The sequence below is a fragment of the Eptesicus fuscus genome, chromosome 18 (assembly GCF_027574615.1).
Source record: "Eptesicus fuscus isolate TK198812 chromosome 18, DD_ASM_mEF_20220401, whole genome shotgun sequence".
NCBI lineage: Eukaryota > Metazoa > Chordata > Mammalia > Chiroptera > Vespertilionidae > Eptesicus > Eptesicus fuscus.
This window is the reverse complement of record NC_072490.1, coordinates 30,071,395-30,091,356: the sequence shown is the minus strand read 5'-3', so window position 1 is coordinate 30,091,356 and position 19,962 is coordinate 30,071,395. Positions and strand designations below refer to the sequence as shown.

Below are 19,962 nucleotides of genomic sequence, written 5' to 3'. Positions count from 1 at the left end.
TGCATACAATTTCAGGGTATTCCAAGCTCCTAAAGCTATACCTGAATTCTAGTAAATTATTCTCCACAATCATATCAAGATTTGTGGAATTAACATACATGAATTGGACATGTTGTCTTACCCAAAGATCCATGGCATCTAGACAAATTGGAGATACTGTCTATAACAGTGAATACTGTTCTAGACAAAGATGGCCTTGGCCAGTTACTAAGCCCATGATCACTCAGTTGCTGCCCACATCCACATAGCAACAGTCCTTGGTAGATCTCTGCTCCAAATCCAGGACAAGATAACCCTCAAGAAGTGATTATACACTTTATTTTTTTATGAAGGCATTTCTGAAAAACAAAATTCTAGAGCTGATGATGGAGATGAATAGATGAAAGGAAATGATGGGGTAGTGAGTTCACTTGTCACAATTCATAGCACTATACACCACAAAATGTGAATGGCACTGTATGCTAGTTGAAAAACAATAAAGCAGGATAGAATGCAGACTGAGACAAACAAATATAACTGTATGATCAGTGTTAGACATAAGCTCACTAAAGCGTGTAAAATAAAAAGGAGTTGACCTAAGTAGCTTTGAAAAATGGTGTCTGAGCTGAATATTAAGGCTAGAGACAAGAAGAATTGTACATAAACACTGTACTCTAGTTGATAAATTTATTTCTCATAAGTGTATAGGTTAGCAATCATGAAACTACATGTATGCTAGGATTGAACAAATAAGTAAATATATTGCAGATAATATAAGCCTGTTTTCTCACTGTCATAGAAAGGAGTCACAAGCAAGAAAGGATTGCTGGAATAGATTCTGTGGTGCTGGGTTAGAGGCAGAGTTATCAGTGTGAATTCTTATTTTAAAAGAGAGAGGAGAGAGATATACATTTGTGTAAATACATAAGTTAGTATTTATATCCTAGCTCTGTCCACTTAGTTGGAAGAAAGAAAAGGGGGGGAAAGTAAAGAATGGGGTCATATCTAAAGGACCATGGAGCCAATCAGAAAGCGCACCCAGTGACCAACACTGGAATGACAAACTTTGCTTGTTGCTTTGCTTGAGGAACACAGTTACCATAGTATTGAATTATAACCCAAAGCATAAAATAGATATCTATGAGTGAATATTGGTATAAACAATTTATTGAATAAAGAACACATTTCCCTTACAAGATATAATTCTGGGTAGTAGAGATAGTCCCCTCTCCTAGAGCTGGAACTGGACTTTATGGCCCATGTCTAAAGCATAGAGGATGGGAAGGAAAACCTGAAAGACAACAGATATTATTCTCAGAGGAATCAGTGGGCCAGATTTCCCAGACACGAGTGGGAACGAGGTTCTTGGGGTACCGGTAAAATAAGCATTTTCGGAAGCCCCCATGGGAGAATGAGATGTGGTAAAAGGCTTTATTGGCATAGAGTTACATTTTTCAGGTTGCAAAGTCCTATGTCCCTTACACCAGTCCTAGAAAAGGTGCAGCTGGGGTTCCAGTAGAGCCAAAAGCAAAGCCAGTGTCCAGAGCTTCCATCCCATGTTGCAGCCCAGTTCAGTTCAGCATTCAGGTTAATTAAAGTCCATTGTGTGGAGCCCACGTGGCTGTGGCTACCTGGGTGAATGCAGGGAATGTGCCCCCTACAACAGGAGTCCCCCAAGGGCCAAGAGACCAGAGAGCCTGCTCCTTTGTCTAGGAGTTGAAATATTCAGGTTTCAGCTCCTTACACTGGCCACACTTATTCTGGCTACTGACTCATTCCCATGTGTTACTGACTAACAGTAGACACCTTCCCATGACACTCAGACCTTCCTGGGCCTGAGTCCAAACTGCCTTTGTCCAGTCCCTTCCCTCATTGATCAGCGAGGAACAGACTTGGAGAATGTTAAATTAGCAAAGTTATATAAATGGCATACCTCTATTATCTAGTTTTCCCTTTATTCCTTTCCTATTATATAATAACCAGATTATTACAACAGTATCAATGCTACTTCAACCAAGTGATCAATGTTAACCTATCATGAGCCCTCAATAAGATGCAATGAGAATAGCACTTCATTTCTGTGGTATACTTTCCCCAAACTCCTAACCCTAGTTTAATTATAAGAAAACATCAGGCAGACCCCATTTGAGGGACATCCTACAAAATATCTAACCAACCAAAGGACTTGTATGCATGCATAACCAATGGACACAGACAGTAAGGGGGTGAGGGCAGCCAGGGAGAGGTCAATAGGGGGAAAAGGAGACTCATGTAATACTTTAAACAATAAAGAATTTAAATAAAAAAAATATCTAACTAGTATTCTTCAAAAATACCTAGATCGTGATGAACAAGTACTAGTAAATACTGAGAACACTGACCAGAGGAAATAAAGAGACATGATAACTAAATGCCATGTCATTCTGTGTTGGATGCTGATGCAGACAAAAAGACCTTAGTGGAAAAACTGATGAAATCTGGATAAAGCCTGTATTTACTCAATAGCATTACACCAATGTTAATTTCTTAATTTTGACAAATGCACTGTGGTTATATTAGATGTTAATGTTAGGGGAAGGTGGGTAAACTGTATTATAGGAACTCTGTACTCTCTCTGTAATGTCTATAAATCTAAAATTATTTCAAAATAAAAATTAAAGTATCTAAAATTGTTTTTGCTTTAGATACATACATATATTGTTTTGACTATTAAAGCATGTGAAAAATGTTACCTAGTCAAAAAATTAAATTAAAAAATAAAATAAGCACTGCATTCACTACAGAATATTCCTGAAAGTGGAGGCATCATACATTTGCTGCCTTTCTTATTCTGCATTATTTTAATGCACTGTTTTTGTTTCCATAATGATTTGGACTTAAATCTGGAAGAATGTCAGTTTGAGTTTTGTGCAAATGTTAAGTTTCTCTATTTCTCTTCTCTGGTCTTCAGAGTAGACCTCCAATTGGGGCTAGATTCAGAAATAATAGAAATGAATCCTCTCTAATTGAAATTCATTTGCAACGCCTGAATTCGGTCCCCTCCCCTGGGTATCACTGAGCCCTAAGACTTCCAGGCTTCTGTCTGGGCAGAGCAGAGAATAGAAACAGCAAATAAATGTCCCAAGCGAACTTGCCACACAGAAACTTTCAGCAAAGAGGCCCGTTTTCATTGCAAAAGGTTAGTCACAGAACTAATTTGGATATCTACATCCTTCCAGATTTGTTTCGTGCCCATTTTTCGCTGAAACATACAAATCACTGATGGCAGATAGAGCCGCTCTGCCATAATAGGTAATTCTAGGTATACAGTCAGGTGTTTGTGGCTGTCACTTAAGCAGCCCCTGACAAACGTCACTGCCAATGAGGCCTGACATAGAAAAATTAGGCGCCTTCTGCCCATGTCTTGTGCCAAGGCATCAGGTGAAACACATCATCAGTGACAGGGCAGCATTAAGCAAATTAATGTTCAGGAGTTTTTAAAATAATATTTTTTTAAAGCAAGGAATTTATTGTTCAGGCATGATTAGGGAGAAAAATTGTGGCAATCAATGTGGAGATGGCTCTCGGCCACTGTAACAGGTTCCACGGGACTGGCTCACTCCTGCAGCATGTCTTTCATATTCTGGAATTTGGGGAAGAGATCTTGGTCTGAGTGCCATTCTTCCCTTGAAAATTCTGAGATGTGTTGTAGGGGGAAGAAGACACACATCCCTCAGGAAGAATCCCTGAAGCCAGACCTCGCCTGTGGGACAGCCCAGTGGAGGCCCAGGGGCGGCTCTGAGGGGCAGAAAGGTGCAAACCATCCGCACATGCCTCTGGGCTCCCAGACTGATGCAGTCACTTCCTGAGTGGTTTCCCTTCCTGCCTTCACCTTTGCCCGCTGCAATCTCTTCTCCTCAGAACAGTCAAATTATCTCTTTAAAATGTAAATCAGATCGCATCAACTCTTTGTTCAAAAATCCTCCAATGGCTTTCCATCACACTTGAATTAAAGTTCAAAATTCTGATCACGAGATTCTAGTGATCGGACTCTGCCCTCTCCTTGTCCACAACCTCCCTCTCCCTCCCTCACTACGCTCCAGCCAACTGGTCTCCCTGGCTATTCTTCTAATATGTGAAGCCCATTTTCATCTCAGGGCCTCAGCCCTTGCTGCTTCCTTCGTTCTAAAATGTTCTTTCCCTAGAAGTTCTTGTGGCTTATTCCTTCATTTCAATTATAGACTCAAATGTCATATTCTCAGAGAGGTCTTTCCTGACCACCTTATCTGAAGAAACTTCCTCTACCCACTGTCTCCCTTGTGTTCACTGTGTACTCTCCCACTGCTTTAATTTTTCATGGCACTTAATTCTGTTTAAAATTATTCACACATTTATTAACTGCCTGCCCCACTAGAATAGAGACTTTCCATAGCATTATATGGCCTAGAATAGGGGCATGGCCATCATCAAGACTATTCACAAATACTCCAGTTCAAGTGATTTGCTTTAGCCAATGAGATATAAGAAGACATAACATGTATAATTTCCAAATAGAACCATGAAGAGCCAGTGCACAAACACATTCCTTTCCCCCTGCTGCAGAGGTCAGAGAAGCACATGTCAAGATGGAATCTGAGCAAAAGCCCCCTGACAACTCACATTGGACATATACCAGGAAATTAAAAACCCTGAGCCTTGGGGAGTGGTCGGCAAACCCATTAGTCAACAGAGCCAAATATCAACAGTACAACGATTGAAATTTCTTTTGAGAGCCAAATTTTTTAAACTTCTTCTAAAGCCACTTCTTCAAAATAGACTCGCCCAGGCCGTGGTATTTTGTGGAAGAGCCACACTCAAGGGGCCAAAGGGCCACATGTGGCTCGACAGCCGCAGTTTGCCAACCACTGGTCTAACCTATCCTGACTAGCATAGTGCAGAAATGAGTAAATGAGTGAATGAACACAATAAACAGTCAGATGACCTACTAAGTCTAGCAATAGTCCTTTCTGGTATCAGCAACCACAGTCCAACTCAGATTTGTCCATACCAATAGGATATTAAGATCAGAGCCAAGGCCAGGACAATGAGCCCAGGAAAGAAGAGGCAGGGCAAAGTGCAGGTCTTACTGACTGTATTACAGGTGCAGCCTAACTCCTCCATAGCCATGTAGCATGCTCCCTCTCTCTCTAGGTTATTTGCTTAGAAAATAGATCTCCAAATAGAGCCTTAGTAGAGGGGTGCCTCCAGTACAGGAGCAATGTGCAGAAGGAATCCCAGTACCTTCCTAGTTCCTCCCACAAATCAGTTTCCTTTGATAATTTTAAAAGCACAGCCTTTGGCATCTGCTGGGCTTGGGCTCAAGTCTCTACTACTCCTTAGCTATGTGACCGCCATCAGTTTACTTAACCTCTCTGAACTTCGGTTTTCTTATCTGCAAAATGTGGACTCTAATAACCACTATCTCATAAGGCAGTGAGAAGTAAATAACAAAATGCACTTACAACACTTATGAGGTGTTTGACACAGAGTATGTGCTTAATAAATGCCACTAATATGAGTATTTTCCGAAACTCTAGCAATGTCTCAGGTAAGAGCTACAGGACAAGTCCCAGAAAGGAGAAGCCACTGTCTCAGAATGGATCAAACATGGTAGAAATGAATGAAAAAAAATTCTTCTAAAACAACCAAAATGGCCCAGAGTCCAAAATAATTTGAATTCAAATGAAAGCACAGAAGGACACAGAGAGAAGCCCAGGCACTCCACACAATTCAGCACGCCATTAAGGAACATTCATATTGGTCATGTTTGTTGCTTTCAGTGTTATCATATTTTTGCACAGACCTTTTAATCTCAGAAATTAAATGACTACTCTAGAAGGTCACAGGACTTCTTACCCTCCCTCCTCCTGGTTATATTTCCTTTTGAGACATTTAAAAAGTTTTCTACAAAAAAAAAATGCTGTGAAAAGGCAAGGTTGAATTATGTGGTACATTGAAATTAAAATGAAATTTTAAATTATCATGCAGTTTGGGATGATGTAGAATGAGTGATAATAAATAAAGGTTAAAAGGATGATGGTAGATTCTTTTTCATGGTGTTTATCTTTTTCCCTTTCTGTTGTTTATAAAAACCTTCTCAGAAGATTAAAAATAATATTTCTTTCCCTATTGATTTTTTCTTTTCCCATTTGGCAAACATTAATTTATTTCCTGTGTTTCTAATGGAGCTGTTATTAATATAGCTTTATTTATTTATTTCACCCCCTGGACATTGGCATTACTGATGACAGCCCACTCCTGAGGACTGCAGCCAGATAGGGCATTCCTGGGGACAGGAGTGCAGGATCCTGTTCCCACTCACCTCCAGGCATTGTCTGCATGGAAAGGCCTCTGGCCACACCACCCAGATTCCGGGGACTTCCAGCCCACCCACTGCCCTCTGATGGCTGTTCTGGAACTAGTCCACAGTCCTGCACACATGGTTCCTTCTTCCTGGAATTTCTTTTCCCTTTTCTCCTGCCTTCCTTCAGGCCCCAGCTCAGATTCTGTCTTTTGGGATGAAGAGTGTCCTGATCTCTTCTTTATATGAAACAAAAACCTCCTAGTCCAGCTGGCATGGCTCAGTGGTTGAGTGTCAATCTATGAACCAGGAGGTCATAGTTCGATTCCCGGTTAGGGGACATGCCCGGATTGTGGGCTCAATCCCCAGTGTGTGGCATGTAGGAAGCAGCTGATCAATGATTCGCTCTCATCATTGATGTTTCTATCTCTTGCTCTCTCTTTTCCTTCATATATATATATATAAAACCTCCCAGAAAAATAAGTTTCTAATGTATTTAACACACCTTTGATATGCTAGGCCGTGGGCCACGTGCTGGAGATCCAACAATAAGTAAGATATAGTTCCTGCCCTCAAGAACATCCAGTCCAGTTGGGGAGACACAATCGTGGTGCTACAGTGTGATGCTCCTCTGTGGGAGTATGGAGGAGGGGTACACCTTACCAGTGTACTTAACCCAGACTGGGATCAGGGAAGACTTCCAGGAAGAGGTGACATCTGAGTTGAGTCTTGAATAAAACAAAGGAATGAAAAAAGAGGTTGGAGAACAGAACACCAGGGCTTGCTCAAAGGAACACATAAGTTGGCTAGACCAGGACTGAGGTTCCCAGATGTGCTTGCTGTGCCCACATCTAACTATATATAGCCTGGCTGTGTGTCCAAGAAAATGAGAAAAAAGCTATGTTTCTGTCAAAATTAGCCAGACTCTGTCAAAACATGTAAATTGCAGTCTTAGACTCCATGAGGACTAAGTTAAAAAAAACACACAAAACACCACTATTCTCTGTATACTACCAATGGCTTTGAGAGATTGCTAGAGGATGACATGATCCATTTTTGTGGGTTTGTTTGTTTTTTCCGACAGAAAAAAGCAATAGGTTCACACAACAAATACATCATGGAGCTGACTGTCCGATTCCAAAGTCACTGACTATATCATATTGATGAAAAGATAAAATCTCTACTCTCAATGAGCCTACATGTAAAAGGTAAAGGAGAACAATTAGATGCTTATTGAATCAGAGTTTACTATTTATTTCTAACTTGAAAAAGATAGTTACTTTCACTTTTTCACCAATTTAAGAACTTTGTACTCTCTGTAGCTCCTACCCAAGTCCCTAGTGGCAGTTATTGGTGCTTCTCACCAAATATTTATCATTTTCTCTACTTCCAGGCACATAATAGAATTGCACATCCCTTACCCCTTGAAGTTTGTTGTAGCCACACAACTTCCCTTGGGTAATGAAATGTGGATGGAAGTGACAAGTCACACTTTTAGGGAAAAATTGTAAGAACCAGGGCACAATTTGCCAGAGCCCTATTTTCTTCTGTGGTGGCTACCAACAGCATTCCAGATGGTGGAAACTCCACCAGCCTGGTCCTGAAGTGAGGAGATGCGGTGCAGAGCCCCCAGCCAACCTGCAATGGCCTACAGAATGAGCATGAAAAAGACTTATTATTAGGAGCCACTAAGATTTTGCTGTTTGTGTTACCACCACATAAACTAGCCTATCCCTGGGTATATCAATACCTAGCAATTTAAATGCATAATCATTTATTGAGTGGAGCTGTTGGCTTTAAAAAAAAAAACCAACAGAGTCCTTTTAAGGCAAATAGGTTATTCATAGATTTATAGCAGAAGTACAAATAGAATCCAAAGTTATAAATTTACTTTCTGGTGGAATGGGGGTCCCTCCTTTCATCTTGGAGCTGTCCGAGAACTCCAAAGCTTAGGATAATTCTGGTACTGTTCTGGTCTGTGCTGTTATAAAAGCCAAGGAAGTAAACCGAACTTGGCCTCTTTAAGCACTAGACTGTTGCAGGTTGCAGAAACAGAAACATACAGACTCAAAGAGGTAAGAACCCAATTCATGATTAATTGCGCATTAAGACAGGCAAGTAAGCAGATGGAAGTTAGAGAAAGTCTGGTGGCCCTTGTAGAGTTGTGGTCCCAATAGCTGGTCTGAATGGGAAGTGAAGGTTGCAACAGAATTCCAGGAAGATGCATGAAGAAGTCTTTTCTCTTTTTTTTTTTTTTTCTTTTGTGGGGGGACTGGGCAAAAACAGCAGAGTAAAGACTGAATTCAAATCAGTTAACAAAACCAAGATTTGCAAGCAAGTGGCTTCGGGTAAAAGCAGCACTGTAAGCAGATTGATTGAGGCAGCTCATCCAACAGGGTGAAAGGCACTGAGGGGACGCGGTGCAGAAGCCCTAGCCAACAGAGTCACAAAAACTCACTTAGCAGGAGCAGCTCAACCAGAGACTTCCCTTCTCAGTCCAGAGCAGGTACATTGAGGTTGGAATCCCAGTAATCAATGAGGAGGAAATAATAATAAATGGTGACCAGGTACTGCTAAAGATAAAGGAAAGGCCCTATTAATCGCCTTTAATCTCAGCATGTTTCTACCTCTTGTTGCAGGAGGGGAGAAATTGCATGTAGTTTTGGACCTAGGAGTCGGCTTTCCCTGGGTTAGAATCTTGCTCTGCTGGTGAACTTGAGCAAGTTTCTCTGCCTCTTGGATCCTTAGTTTCCTTTTCTGTAAAATGAGCATAATTATACCTCCTCATAAGATTAAATGGGATGGAATGAAGTCTTCTTGCTGGCCAGAGGAGAGACTCAGTACCTGAGATGGATCTGTTGGCAGGAGGGTAGCCTCTGCATCTGGTTGGCAGGGAAAGGAGGAGGAAGAGATTATTCAGGGCAGAGAATCCTAGTGGGAGAAGACCAGGGGGAGGATGGCCTAGATGGGTGGGTTGAAATGTTGTCTGGTCCCTTACTAGTCTGAGAAAAGGGAACTAAAGGGGCTGTTCATAGGAAATCTGTGCAAAACTGGAAAGCCCCCATGGTTTTGCTTCTGGTTTTGGGTGACCCAGTTTAGCCTAGAGTGGAGGTGGGGGTCTCTTCTCTTCCTGGTGCCCCCCAATGCTGCTCACTCTGCCATATTCATAGAATGATAAACTTGAGAAATTCAGTTCATAGAGACAACATATAAATCTCTAGGACTGTGACTGTAATTTTGAGTATGTACATACATACACACATGCACACACATATAATTTTTCTTTTTTATGAAATGTATTGGGGTGACATTGGTTAATGGATTATATGGATGTCTATGTTACAAGATCTGTATATTGTACTATGCGCCCACCACCCAAAGTCACCTCATCTTCCATCACCATATATTAAGCCCTCTTCACCCTCCACCCCCTTCCCTCTGACAACCACAACACTGCTGTTTATATTCACATACTTCAGTTTTATATCTCATATATGAGTGAAAGTTTTTCTTACATCATATTTCCATCTTGATGCAAAGGAGCCTGGAGATAGGAAGCAGTTAAGAACAACCCAATAAAAAAATGGGCAATGGACCTAAATAGATACCTTTCGAGAGAGGACATAAGGAAGGCCAAGAGACATATGAAAACATGCTCAAAGTCACTAATCATCCAAGAGATGCAAATCAAAATGACAGTTTGGTCAGAATGGCTATCATCAACAAATCAACAAATGACAAGTGCTGGCGAGGATGTGGAGAAAAAAGGAACCCTTGTGTACTGCTGGTGGGAATGCAGACTGGTGCAGCCACTGTGGAGAACAGTATGAAGTTTCCTCAAAAAACTAAAAATGGAACTCCCATTTGACCCAGTGATCCCACTTTTAGGAATATATCCCAAGAAACCAGAAACACCAGTCAGAAAGGATATATGCACCCCTATGTTCATAGTAGCACAATTTACCATACCTAAGATTTGGAAACAGCCTAAGTGCTCATCAGCAGATGAATGGATTAAAAACTGTGGTACATCTACACAATGGAATGCTACGCTGCTGTAAAAAAGAAGGAATTCTTACCATTTGCAACAGCATGGATGCACCTGGAGAGCATTATGCTAAGCTAAATAAGCCAGTCAGAGAAAGATAAATATCATATGATCTCACTGATTTGTGGAATATAATGAACAACATAAACTGATGAACAAAAACAGATCAAGAGACAGGGAAGCATCAATCAGACCATCAAACCTCAGAGGGAAGGTAGTGGAGGGTGAGGGTAAGGGGGAGAGATCATCCAAAGGATTTGTATGCATGCATATAAGCCTAACCAATGGACACAGAACCATTGCCCCAATATCACCCTACCCATTCTCACCTAGTGCAGCTAAAAATCAGATGTGTGTGGGGGGGTGAGGGCATGCATGGAGGGGGGGGGTAGGGGGGCAATAGGAGGATAAGAATACATATGTAATACCTTGATCAATAAAGAAAAAAAAAGGATTTAGAAGATTGAAAGGACAGTGTTATACTGAGATTCTTGAGTGGGCAGAAAGAAATGGAACACAGAGTAATTGTAAGTCCCTATTTGACTCGTCATAACAATTCTGGTCTGGAAGCTGGGGTGGAGCCAGGATGCACTTGACCATCCTAGCTTTCCTCACTGCTCACCTTGCCTGTGGCTCAAGGCTTCATCCACCAGGGGGCATGGAGTGCCCCTGGTGCTGCTCCCATTGTTGGTAGAATTCAGATTCTTCTGAACCATCTCCACAGGAGAGTACTGAGATAAATGATGCCCCATCATCACCAATTAATGTCCTCCCGGAACTTGTGAAAGTAACATTAGTTGGAAATAGGGTCTTTGCAGGTGTAATCAAGTTAAAATGAAATCATTCTGGATTTGGGTGGATCCTAATCCAATAACTGGTATCCTTATAAGAAGAGGGAGTTTGGTCACAGACACACACAGAATAGGTGGTCATGTGAAGATGGAGGCAGAGTTATGCTGCCCTAAACCAAGGAGCACCCAGGACTGTTGGTCACCACCAGAAGATCGAAGAGGAACGGAAGGATTCCTCCTGAGCTTTCACAAGGGGCATGGCCCTGCTGGCACCTGGATCTCAGACTTCCAGCCTCCAGAACGGTGAGAGAATACGTGTCTGTTGCTTAAGCCACCCCGTTTGTGGTGATTTGTTAATAAACTAGCACAAGTAGGAAGCTTCCCAGAACCATCGCCCCAATACCACCCTACCCATTCTCACCTAGTGCAGCTAAAAAAATTTTTAAATCCTCACCCGAGGATATTTTTCCTTTTTTTTTTTAGAGAGAGTGGAGGGAAGGAGAGAGAGACACATTGATTGGTTGCCTCCCATTCACACCCTGACCGGGGCCAGGGATTGAGCCTGCAACTGAGGTATGTGCCCTTGACTGAGAATTGAACCCACAACCCTTCTTCGGTCCAGGAGCCATGCCCTAACCACTGAGCAAAACCGGTCAGGACCACAAACCACTTTTTTTTTTTTTTCTAAATATGGGGAAGAATAAGTGCAACGCTTCATTTTTATTTAGGGCCTTTGTGTAAAGTACTATTCTTCAACCCTCAAAAAGAGACATTAAATGGGTAAGTGGGGAGATAACTGCATTTCAATAATTCTACTTTTAGCTTTAAATAGAGTTTTCAAACCAGGCACACACACCTGCTTGAGCAGACATACAAACACACACCATTTCAATATCCTTTTCTTCTTCAAAATCTGAGGGTCGAAGTAATAGAGCCATGCTTAGTCTTACACCTTGAAATGTCAATCCTCAGAATAAACATCCAAGTCATCTTGCCATTTCTTTCCTCTTCTTTCTTAGTAACTTATCTTTGGCTCTAATGTTTCAAAGAAAGAGGGGTCTTTCCTTGAGGACTACTCTTAAATGGAGTTTTCTGGACCTTTCTAATTTGCATGATGAAATTTCTTTCATGTAACAAATTTGTTGTTTCCTTGTGTCCCGGATGCTAGTATCACAGACGTGGTCTTTCCCCTTTCTCCTAGTGTAGCTTGTGTTTATGAATTTCTTCTATGTGTGTGGTTTTTCCATCTCTCTTCAGCCCTTGAGTTTCTGGGCTTCTAGACGTGATTTTGCTCTTAACCTCCTGTGACCCTTCTTTACTCTTTACTCCACATTTTTGCGGTCCTTCTGTTTTGCAATTTGCTTCATTTTTAGAAATCACTGTTCAGTTCTTTTAAACTTATCGACTCATTCAAGCCCCTTCAGGAGTCGGTGCTGCCTCTCTGGTAGCTTCTTCAGCGGGTGTTGCAGTCTCACTGAATTGAATCGGGGTCACCGCACTTACTTAGACTTGTTCATTGTTTCCTAAGCCTACACTGGGGGGTTATTGATCTTCATTTTATCAGATCATGTATTGCTTTTCTGTTACAGTAACCAGGAGGAGGAATTCGGCCCTGTTTTTAATCCACCATCTTCTAAGAGGTCCCCTATTATCTTCACACCTTTTGTGAACTCTTTGTCAGAACTCTTGCGCTGGACACCTCTTCATTTCCTTAAGATTCTTTTCACGCGCCAGATGTCTCACTTTCAAGTTCAGTTTTGCATAAATTTTGGATCAATTCTTCGTTCTAAATAAATCATTCAGTGTTATACCAACAAAAGTAACATACTTCTTACAATAGCTAGCATAATATTGACTTGTCTGCTTATATGTAATGTCTTAAAACTTTTCTTCTTAAGGTATCATCTTTATTTAAGAAAACTTGGAAAGTAATCTTGTGTACGCTTTTCTATTAGAGTTATTATAAACATTTCTACATGCTATTACAGATTTGTGCATAAACACACGTTCAATAGCTGGATAAAAGTCTATTAATGATAGCTTTCCCCCAGTTAGACATTTAATTTGTAGAGTTGGCGTGCATTGTTTTGGCCTCCCAAACATTCTTTCCTGCCTCTTCAGGTAATTGTACCCCTCGTCCACCTTCCCTTTGGAGAAATGTCTTTCCCTTCCCTCACATGTGGTTCTGGTGGTGTTAATCTCAGTACTTTGCCTCCAGTGTCTCTCTGCCTCTAGTCCCAGGGACAGGTGGGTACATGCCTCAGTCCTGGTTCATCCTACATCCTGTATTAGTTCAGTCTTAGTCCTCATAGCAATCTTGCGACTCCATTCCCTCCCAACTTATATTACTTAGAATGCATCTGCTAATGACAGAAAACCTAACTAACAATGGCTTAAACCTCAGGGACACATCATTTCACTTTCTTAGTAAGCCTAGTGGTAGAGATTGTTATGGGTTGAGTGATGTCCCCACACAAGATATGTTCATGTCCTAACCCCAGTACCTGTGAATGTGACCTTATTTGAAAGCAGGGTCTTTGCAGATGTAAGTAAGTTATGATGAGGTCATTAAGGTGTGCTCTAACCCAATATGACTGCTGCCCTTATTAGAAGAGGAAAACCCTGTGAAGACAGACACACAGAGGAAGAATGCTATGTAATAATAGGGGCAGAGACTGGCATGATGCGGCTGCAAGCCGAGGAAAACTAGGATCAATGGCTACCACCAGAAACAGAAGAGGCAAGGAAGAAATCTGCCCTTCGGATTTCAGAGGGAGCCTGACCCTGCAGAAACCTTGATTTTGGCTTCCTGGCCTCCAAAAGCGTGAGAGAATAAATTTCTGTTGTTTTAAGCCACCACTTTATGGTAATTTGTTATGGCAACTCTAGGAAATTAACACAGCAATACATTAAGATCCCAGGCACTACACAAGAAACAAAAAGAAAACCTGTTTTCATAAGTACACCGAGATGAACTGGTCAATAAAGTCAGAGGACAGGTAAGCTAGTTAGTACTCACTCATTCAATAAACTTTTATTACTATATGCTCCCTATGTACCAGGAACTACAAAGTGGCAAAGGGCGATATGACCAAATAACGTAGTGCACAAGCTTTGCTATGATCACTATTATAATTATTGTGGCTTTTAATAAGTGTCACCATTTATTGAATACTTATTATATCCCCAGCCCTGTGCATGGTGCTTTCAAGACATTATCTCATTTGGTCATCTCAACAATCCTGTGAAATATTACTGTTGGCTTGATCTTCTCCATTTCTAACAAAAAGAAAATATAGGCTCTCAACCAGTGATGCATTTTATGGACTGTTGAGTGAGAGAGACGAATGCAAGAGAATCCAGTGATAGCCATCTGCACCTCAGTCTTCAGAAAAAGCACAGATAGTTCTCCCTGTTGTAAATGCATCAAAGACTCACACCAAGCTCATCTGGCTGCTATGAGCCCAGGACTTTTGGCTTCTGCATGACTCCATACCATGGTATCTTAGTCTGTGTCAACAATCAGACCTTTTCATAGTAGCTTCCCTTTGTAGGTCAGCCCGAGAACCAGCCTCCATTACCTGTTTGCCAATTGGTGTTTCTGAGAGATCCACTGAGATTTCTAATAAGAGCCAGAAAGTTTCCAGTCCTCAGAGACTGCGTAATCCAATGCAGGTTGTGGTCAACATTGTTTTATATTTGAAAGCACCAATTAGAAATAACCTTTGAGATAGAAAATGAGTCAAGGATGTTTATGCTTAAGAGCTGAAGAATGCTTACTAAACTATGGATGGACAAGCACACTATTATAGGAGGTGTTGATTGGAGCCTCTCCAAAATGGGTCCCCTATTTTAATAAATAAATAAATGAAACACTAAACAATAGACACTCTGTAAAGTACTTCTCTCAAGAAACTCACGTAAACATCACTTTTCATGCTTATTTGACCTTGTATCTATCCCTTTCCTGCTCCTCTTAATGTCCTATAGAACACTGTATGTAGGACGTCAGATATAAAATCCCGAGTTAAAGTACGTTATAAAATTGCTCAGGCGGTGCTCACGTGAAAGTGAAGAGCAGGATAAAGGTGTGCAGCATTTTAAGAAGTTTCTAGCCACACTTTGCAAAGTTTGGGTGAAGGCTCTTTAGCAGAAGGCTGGGTCCCCAATGACGCCAAACAGGTATGGCCATATTCTTTTCGTTACAGAATTGTAAATAAAAAAACATCTTGCATTGAGACATCTTTCTATACTCTGGTCTGGAACTTTAGCAACTCTAAGTCTTTTGAAAGGATAGCATTTGTCTCTCAGAAAAGGAACTCCTAAACCAAGCACAGCACCAGCAGCTGGTGCAGGTGTCTCACAGCCATGGGTTTCAAGTGATGAGGCACAAACCAGAGGTTTGAGATAAACACAGCACCTCTTCCCCTTTAAAAGTGAAGATACAAGTCTTAATATATTTTAGTGAACACCATTCAACTAGGCCCTTTGGCAAGCACAGTACTAGGCACCAGAAGCAGAAGAAGGCAAAAACACAGCCTCTGCCCTTGAGGGGCTCATAATTATTGGGAAAGACAAGGACACGGCTAATGAGATGAGTGGGGTAGTAAAGGGATGCCAGGAAAGGAACAAACCACGCATGGAGTTTCAAGGGGAATTCACTGAGGAGGTGTTAATACAGCTGAGCCTTGAAAGATGAGTGAGATTTGTCCAATAGAAGATGAGGAAAGAACAAAGGCACAGAGGCGAGTTCCTAGGTGTGGAAGAGAGGGTCCAGAGCTAGGGGTGGGGGTTCTTAGCACTGGCTAGCTCTCAGCTCTGCCGACTTCCCATCCCCAGGGTTTGACCTTCTGCTTTCAGAGAGGATCAGGATGAATTGGGAATCCAGCATCTGTTTAATGGGCCCATTTCTCAAGCCCTAGAACCAGGTGGCCCAGGCTTTTTATCAATCTGAGAACATGAGTGGAGAGAAGGAAGAGACCTCATTCAGTATCCTCGGAATTTATGATGAACCTGAGGAAAAGAGGTACGAGCCAGAATGCTCTGACGTTTCCTCCCAGCATGGGCATCAAGCATAGTCCCAACTGGATGGGGTGCATGGTATACTCCAGTGACCCCCAGGTTCCCCAGTACAATATGGCCCAGTTTATCAGGAGATGAGCAGCAGTGGGCCTTCCAGGGCTAGACAGGTCTGAGCTCCAGGCCTGCTGGCTCTCTGATGGGAGTCTGGAGAAGGAGAGTCTGGCTCCAGCCTACCAGGATCCGAGTTTGGCCAGCCTTGTCTTTCACCTCCTCCCAGTAAAGAAGTCTGCTCATTCCTCAGAGAAATCCCTCCTAGCAGATAAAGTGGTGGGAAGGGAGGAGACCCCACATGCACCCCAGAAGGTTGGCATACTCCATCACAGTACAAAAGTCTGTGCCATTGCCATCAGCAGCTCAATCATATGTACAGTACACGTGTGGTCATGACTACCTCAGGGTGTGGGATGAGAGTGCTCTGCATACCAGGAACAAGGCCCCTCAGGTTCAGCTGAACTTTCAGGACCATCAGAATTGTGTCCTCACCTATAAGGTGTTCCCCAAAGAGCAGAGCCTGATCACTGGAGGCTGTCCTAAACCCTGACTCTGGGATCTGGCACCCACACCCCATATCAGGACACAGCTTGCCTCCACAAGCCCCAAATGCCACTCTCTGGCCATCTCCTCCAATGCCCAGATCTGCTTTTTGGCTTGTTTCAAAGGATACATTGAGATTTGGGGTGTGAAGAACTCAATCTTGATCAGGAAGCATGAAGTTCCTGAATATGGGTCCCGAGGTGTGGGTATCATGGGCAATACGTTTGGCTCCAGAGGGGCAGACACCAGCCTGTATTCCTGAGACCTGAAGAGCTACCAGAAGCTGCAGCAACACAGTCGACACCGTGAGATCCTCAGCGTTACCCACGACCCCAGTGAGGAATGGATGTTAGTGGGCCTGCGAACGAGTGATATCATAACCCTGCACATGCACCGGAAGGAGAAGTTTATGGCCATCATACCTAGACACATCCACCACCACCACCTCAAGTTTGCCTCCTGGGGGAGCTATTTTGTGACCACCCTGGACGAGTCAATCCACTGCTTAACTGCACCTTTTCTACAAAGATTGTTTCAGAAAGAGAAGTCTACATTGATGTGTCCTCCGACAACCAGTATCCAGCCATGGGCTCCAAGAACTGGGCTGCTGTGCTCTTGTATTGCAGGTTGCGCGCCATGGTCCTCCTGGTGAAGACCCAAAGAAGGCCAGCATGCTGAGGGGTGACTTTGGGTGCTGGACAACTTCCAACACCTCCTCCACCTACACCTTCTCCTCCACGGCAGGTCATCTGTCTGTTCCCCTCCTCCCCCACCCCCCAAAATACATCCCTAGCCTTGTATTCCCAGGTTCTTATTATATAGCTTAGGGGTTTTTTTTTATTTTGTTATTTTCCCACCACTGATTGCTGGGGAAACTTGCCCTTATAATTAATAAAATAGAAAAGCAAAAACCAAAATAACAAAACAAGGCACAGAGGCCTAAAAGGTGATGGCAAGCTCAGAGAGCAATCAGCTCTGGGTCTGAGGCATGGAGTGGGAGGTGTACAGGGTGGGGGCACAGAGAGAGAACGAGGCTGAAGGGGTAGGTTGAATTGGCTGTGCGACTTTTGTTAATATGTCATCTGCCCGACCCATGCTTCAAGTGTTTAGTTGAAAACAGTTTCTGGAGGCAGAGTATCAGACTCTAACACTTACTTGTGTGATCCTGGGCAAGTTACTTAACTTCTCCTTGCTTCACTTTCTTCAACTATAAAATGTACAGACCTTAAAGCGTTGTTGGGAGGATTAAATATAATGATATATGTGCTTGACATAAAATACATAAATCAGTGTCTGTGCTTATTGTGCTGTTGTTATTCATACTACTGTCATTACCTTTGTCATCTGGAAGGCTATGCTAAGATGATATGCGTGAAAGTGCTGGATAGACAGAAAAGCAGAATATAATAGTTATTCTTCCCATGTCAAATAACCTGCTCATTACCTATACACCGGCGTCTCTTCACCTGGGCTGCCGGCTGGGCCACCACAAATGTCTGCCCAGATGGTGTGGTGGCAGCTTCAGGGACACCATCCATTTGGATCGGGATTGATAAAAACGTTCTAAGTGTTGATTGGTGTGTTGAACACAGTTATACACATACATCAAAGCCAATAAAACTGTTCGCTTACTGTCGATCTTTCTGTATTTTATGTTTTAAATGTAGCTATTGTAAATGGCACATAGAATTTTCAAACTTAGTCTATTTTTTAACACAAGCATTTAGCCCATTTTTATTTAAATATAATTACTTTTTTTTTGGGGGGGGGGAGATCTATGCAAATAATAATTTTTAAATCACAGCTTAGAGTCAAAGCACTTCCTGGCAGGTCCTAGCATACATTTTACTTCAGGATGGGAAGACTTCAAACGACCTTTTCTCTCCATTCTACCAGTTCTCTGTTTCTTCAGGTAAAGAAACGAGGCAGGAAAATCCACTCTTGGCCCCCAGGTAAGATGTTTAGCTCAGCCTGTTTCTGAGAACCTTGCTCTTCTCACAGCTGGAGGTGCTTAGCTTGGCTGACTTGCCTTAGGACAAGTTTTAAGTTCCCAAACTGCCCCAGGTTTCAGAATACTTTCTTGAAAAGCCAGTTTCTCTTATACAAAACAACACCTTAGAAAATCCAAGCGATTTATTTTTAACAGATTGTTAAAGTGCTCTATATCACCGATACCTGCCGCAGGGCGCGATGTAAGACTGGGCCATCACTATCAATCAAGGTAACGGGGCTTGCAGTGAGCAGAGCGCTGGACAAAGCGAGAGGCACAAATTAAGGACGTTTTCTGGGCTAAGCCCCTGGTGGGCAAGGGGCCCTGTCTGGCTAAATTGCTTTGTGCCAAACAGAAGAGAAGAAACGAGCGGTGTTTTTTTAATATTAGTGATGCTGATGTGCTTGCTGCGAGCCGATCCAAGCAAGCAAAGGCTGGAGCTGTCTGGGGTGTTTGACAGAAGATTTTCTTGGGGGAACACAGGACCTAAATCCTCAAGCAGGTTGAAATCTCCTGGCAAAGGAATCATGGAGAAAAGGCTAGAATTGCCTCTGAGCTTTAAATGCCTCACATTGATTTGTTTATGATTCTTAACAGATGCCATCAACTACTAATGGTTCCGGGACAACTGGGCACAAGTGTCTGTTTCAGGGGGGTGTGTCTAAGCAGCCTCCCAAACCCAAAGCTCCAAGAAGGCTCACTTCCCCTCTGCTCACCTGCCCAGGCCTCCTTCATCCAAATGGCAGTTTCCTGACTATGCTGGCGTGGGTTCGAAGAGAGATCACCAAGCAAAACCCGCTGTGCGGGTCTTCCTTTCTCCTTTTCTTCTCTCCCTCTTCCCTTCTCCCTCCCTCCGTCTATTCCTCTCTCTCTCCCCTCTCCTCTCCTCTCTCTCTAAACCTTTTACACTGCAGTTGAACAAGCCCCTGGATAAAGACTTTATCCAAAAACCCCCTCTTTAAAGTTATTTCAAATTTCTCTGCAAGGCTTTCAGAAATCTGTTTGTTTGAGGGCAGAATTAGATGTGACCGGCGTTTTATTGTGACATAAAACCATATTTCTTCCCTGGAAGATTAAAAAATAAAATCGGTTAATAAGAAAAGCTGTCAGCAACAGAAAATGGCTGACATAATCCGTTTATCCTCCGAGCAATAAAGATATTGGTCCTTGGGAGTCTATCCTCTCTCTCATGTTATTTCGCCCAAAACATTATCTTCCC

General features: G+C 42.4%; 1 pseudogene; it reads left to right on the top strand.

The window, feature by feature from the left end:
* The first annotated feature begins 16,095 nt into the window (after positions 1–16,095).
* LOC129147158 (transducin-like enhancer protein 7) lies at positions 16,096–17,431 on the top strand (annotated as a pseudogene).
* Positions 17,432–19,962: the final 2,531 nt, after the last annotated feature.